We start from the raw sequence: 5,310 nt of genomic DNA on the forward strand, positions 1-5,310 counted from the left end.
CAGTGAGGAAGAGACGGCTAAAATTTTTTGGCCTTTTTTTTAAAAAAATGAAGAAACACGGAGTACCAAGAAATTTTTAATTACGTTAGTAAGCTGAAAAAAACTGTGGGATGGATAGAAGCAGTAAAGAAAGACGCGAACAAAATAGGTGTTACAGAAGAAATAATACGTGACAGAAATCACTTCAGGCTACTGATAGAAAACGCAAACTATGAAGAAGATGAGCCAAAACCTCGGCCCAAGAGAGTGTGGACAGATGAGCAGAGACGAGCAGCTGGAGAGAAAATGAAGAAGTACTGGGAAGAACGGAAGAGGAAGAAACACCATAAGTCATCAGTTGCATGCGGTCCATAACTGGCCAAATTCATAAATAAAAAAAATTATTATTAAGATCATTACTCGTGCTATCGAAAGCTTTCCCTTGTCCTTCCTTTCTATGAGAGAATCATTTTCACCTATCCTCGAGGCTGTGTCCTTCAGTGAAAAGTAAATCTGCCGTTCTACAGGTAGGAGCGTGGAATGTTAGATCCTGAAATCGGTTACGTACGTTTGACAATGTAACATTACGTGGTGCTAGGAAGAACAGAGTTTATGATCTGCCGTGTACAGGGATATTTACTCAAAAACAAGTAGGGATAACATAGGAATGGACTAATAATGAATTAAAGAAAACTTTGAATGCCGGTGTACTATTATGACTGCACGAGTGCAAAGTAATCACTGGAAGCATTCACTTCCATTAAATATGCAGGAGTATGCGTGCAGAGCAATTTAAAGTGTGATGACCACATAAGACTAATCGCACGCAAGGCAGATGCGAGACTGAGATTCACTGGAAGAATCCTCAGAAAGTGTGGTCCGCCCACAAGGAAAGTAGCTTACAAAAACTCTCGTACGACCAGTACTTCAATATTGCTCGTCAGTCTGAGGTCTTTACAGATAGGATTGATAGAAGAAATCGGAAAGATCCAAAGGAGAGCAGCGCGTTTCGTTACAGGTTCATTTAGTAAGAGCGGAAGCGTCACGCAGATGCTCAGGTAACTCTAGTGGCAGACGATGCAGGAGAGACGTTCTGCATCACGATGTGGTTTGCTGTTAAAGTTCCGAGAGCGTACGTTTCCTGAAGAGCCAACCAACAAAACTCCTTTCTCTAAAGCCCGTCTCACACGGAGCAAGATTCGCTGTAAGTTTCCTTGCTGGCTCGCGCGACGGCTACCTTGCGGGCTCCGTCGTCTGCTAGCGGGCTACCTTGCTGCGAACCTTGTAAGATTTCCAGGATAGGTCCAGTGCTATTTTTCTTGTAAGGTTCCTTGCGTGCTACCTTCCTTGGCCAATCATGAGACGTTTAGTTTGCGATGTCATACGCGGAAAGCTTGGGCGGTAAGCCTTTGTTGATAGTCGCTTTTATGCTGTTGTGAGGTGCGGTAGGAAGTTCTTATAATTATTAAATAATGGCACCGCAGTGGTCCAAGGAAGCGATTGAAGCATTGATATGTAGTTATAGGGAAGAACAGTGCCTGTACGTCATGAAAAGTGCAAACTATTGTAATAAACACTTGCGTGCAGAAGCACTCGAAAGAGTTGCAAGTGCCGTGTGTCTTGTTCGACCATATGCGACGAGCAAGGAGTGCTATAGCGAAATGCACAATTTACGTACTCAATTTACGATGCCAAAGTGAAATCATCGAAAAGCAGTGGCGCTGGATGAATTGCCTGACACATCACGGTGTCTTTCTTCTGAATCAGAGGCGAAACCATACAAAGCAGTTCTTCAAATACCAATACAACCATTGGTATAAAATTTGCAAAGGATGTACGATCTTCTATCCTATAAAATAAAGTCGTATATAACAGTCATTATTGATATATTTATACAGACAAATAGTAATGAAATGGTGATAGTTTTCAAACAAAAGTAGGTGTTATGCGAACTAACCTCAACTCTTTATGAAGCATGGAGAGCACACCTTTTCCAGCGTTTCTCCTCTTAGTCCAGTTTTTCGTCCATTCTTTCTTTCTTCTTCTCTCATTAGCATGCATTTCTGCATCGTTTAGCACCGAAACAGATAATAACGCCAGTTTGCTCTGAACATCTGTACCTGAAGCAGCCATCTTCGTTCGATACAACATGCAGCCGATCACAGCGCAACTAGCTGCCGATCTTGCACCGTGGGAGGGCTTCGGCATGGAAGATAGCCGGGTCCTTTCCCTGCAATCCGGCAGGCACGCACGCCATCTCGCAAACTGGCGGCGAATCTTGCTCCGTGTGAGACGGGCTTTAGGGATGTCTCGCGAAAATGAGGGAGATTCGAACCTAGATGGAGGGTTAAGAGCAATTGTTCTCCCCGCGAACCACTCACGCTTGGAACATCAGAAAGGCGAAGAGACAATGGTACACAAAGTAACCTTCGGCAAACACCGTAAGGTGGTTTGCGAGTATGGATGTAGAGGCAAACAGATTCCGCCACTCTTGTACTTTGTTACCAAACATGATGCTGACGAATAAGCTGATGAATAAGTTGAAGAACTGTAGTATTGGACTATGAAAGAACTGAATGAAGAGGACGAAGTGGCAGTTATCTTTGCACCAACAGCCATCCTGTCCTGACGCGAGACAACAACAGGTGTAAAGAAGTGAGTAGGAGGAGCAAGTGGCAGAGATGAGAAGAGGAACGAAGCGACTGCGAGGGGAGTTGGAGAGTTCATATTTCGCGGAATGAAGCCATTTGTTTTCAGTGGCTGCCTCGGCGGTGTAGCAGCCCCTACCTGGCTTACTCGCTCACCCCTTCCGCGCCCCGCCACGCCCCCCTTCTAACCTATTCTTCGCCCAGTTTCCGCCTCTTATCTCCGGCATCCCCCGCACTTCTAATTGCCGCTGTAGCGGGCGCTTTGCGTTGCTGGCTTTTTGTAGCGCCGTCTGGAGGCGGAATGGCTTGCTGCGGGCTGCTTTTACAACTCGGCAAATGCGCCGCGTGGAGTGTTCATTAATATTGCGGCGGCGTACGATCCGCCTGTACGGGACGCTAACAAAGTTTGTAGGCGCTTCAGAATTGACACAGGAGGTAAAAACAATACTCACTCTTTTATTTGGCTGACAATTTGTCGAAGACGGTTGTCGCTCATTTGCCTTCGTATACCCAGCATCAATTTTAAGGCGTTTTCACGTCAAAGAAATACTCGGGTGTTATCTGAAGATCATTTGTATCTACTGCTCTAGCGTAACCACAAGCGCCAGAACGAAGAACGGAAGATCAGAGAAGGCGGTGAAATGACGTCGCAGGCCGCTATGGCCGAGCGGTTCTAGGCGCTTCAGTCTGGAACCGCGCGACTGCTACGGTCGCAGGATCGAATCCTGCCTCGGGCATGGATATGTGTGATGTCCTTAGGTTAGTTAGGTTTAAGTAGTTCTAAGTTCTAGCGGACTGATGACCACAGTTGTTAAGTCCCATAGTGCTCAGAGCCATTTGAACCATTTTTATGAAATGATGTCAGCCAATGGGCGCGGAAAAGGACCGCACCGAGACAGTGATTTCAGGTGTGCCGCAGGGGAGTCTCATAGGACCGTTGCTATTCACAATATACATAAATGACCTTGTGGATGACATCGGAAGTTCACTGAGGCTTTTTGCATGATGACACTGTGGTCTACCGAGAGGTTGTAACAATGGAAAATTGTACTGAAATGCAGGAGGATCTGCAGCGAATTGACGCATGGTGCAGGGAATAGCAATTGAATCTCAATGTAGACAAGGGTAATGTGCTGCGAATACATAGAAAGATAGATCCCTTATCATTTAGCTACAAAATAGCAGCAACTGGAAGCAGTTAATTCCATAAATTACCTGGGTGTAGGCATTAGGAGTGATTTAAAATAGAATGATCATATAAAGTTGATCGTCAGTAAAGCAGATGCCAGACTGAGATTCATTGGAAGAATCCTAAGGAAATGCAATCCGAAAACAAAGGAAGTAGGTTACAGTAGGCTTGTTCGCCCACTGCTTGAATACTGCTCAGCAGTGTGGGATCCGTACCAGATAGGGTTGATAGAAGAGATAGAGAAGATCCAACGGAGAGCAGCGCGCATCGTTACAGGATCATTTAGTAACCGAGAAAGCGTTACGGAGATGATAGATAAACTCCAGTGGAAGACTCTGCAGGAGAGACGCTCAGTAGCTCGGTACGGGCTTTTGTTGAAGTTTCGAGAACATACCTTCAACGAGGAGTCAAGCAGTATATTGCTCCCTCCTACGTATATCTCTCGAAGAGCCCATGAGGATAAAATCAGAGAGATTAGAGCCCACACAGAAGCATATCGACAATCTTTCTTTCCGCGAACGATACGAGACTGGAATAGAATGGAGAACCGATAGAGGTACCCAGGGTACCCTCCGCCACACACCGTCAGGTGGCTTGCGGAGTATGGATGTAGATGTAGATGTAGAGGAGCGCCCTCAAACAGAAGTTAATGTAAGATGCAAGGTGCCGGGGTGGGGAAGAGGTTGTACCTCTTTTTCAGACGAATTTTGCATGAGAGCTGGACATGCTCTCGACCCCCTCCTTACGTACCACATAATTGATTATGTGCGCAACGGTAACGGAAGAAAATGATGGAGGCCCCTGCTAGTCGGTAAAATAAGGAGTGCACACTCACAATAATATAATGAAAATCGTGATCTACTCAGAAAAAAGAGAGAACTTTATCATAAGAAACAACATTAAATGGGATTCTGCAGGTATCTACGAAATGATATGCTTATTAAATACTACAATGAGATTTATTGTACATCACAACATAAATGTATATGATTATCGACACAAACAGCGGGTTAAAGGACAGGGTATACTGAAATATTATGAGAATAAGAGTTGGCTCGAGAACAAGGGGCTCCTAGAGTGAAATTTTCACTCTACGGTGGAGTGTGCGCTGATATGAAACTTCCTGGCAGATTAAAACAGTGTTCCGGACCGAGATTCGAACTCGGGACCTTTGCCTTTCGCGGGCAAGTGCTCTACCAACTGAGCTACCCAAGCACGACTCACGCCCCGTCCTCACAGCTTTAATTCCGCCAGTACCTCGTCTCCTACCTTCCAAACTTCCAAAACCTGGTAGAGCACTTGCCCGCGAAAGGCAAAGGCCCTGAGTTCGAGTCTCGGTCTGGCACATAGTTTTAATTTGCCAGGAAGTTTCAAGGGGCTCCTACTCTGTGTGATGCAGACGATTGACGATAATGACTGGAGGCCCTAATGCATCAAATATAAGTGTCCTGACTATATAGCAGTATCGCAATTAGTACTGAGAGCTCAAATGGG

At 45.4% G+C, this 5,310-nt stretch overlaps 1 non-coding gene across 1 annotated transcript; it reads right to left on the reverse strand.

Annotated features, from left to right (window-relative positions):
• Positions 1-4,956: 4,956 nt before the first annotated feature.
• On the reverse strand, positions 4,957-5,031 carry Trnas-cga (transfer RNA serine (anticodon CGA)). The gene has a single exon. It is a non-coding gene; the product is annotated as a tRNA-Ser (tRNA).
• Positions 5,032-5,310: the final 279 nt, after the last annotated feature.

Source organism: Schistocerca serialis, chromosome 12 (assembly GCF_023864345.2).
Source record: "Schistocerca serialis cubense isolate TAMUIC-IGC-003099 chromosome 12, iqSchSeri2.2, whole genome shotgun sequence".
Taxonomy (NCBI): Eukaryota; Metazoa; Arthropoda; class Insecta; order Orthoptera; family Acrididae; genus Schistocerca; species Schistocerca serialis.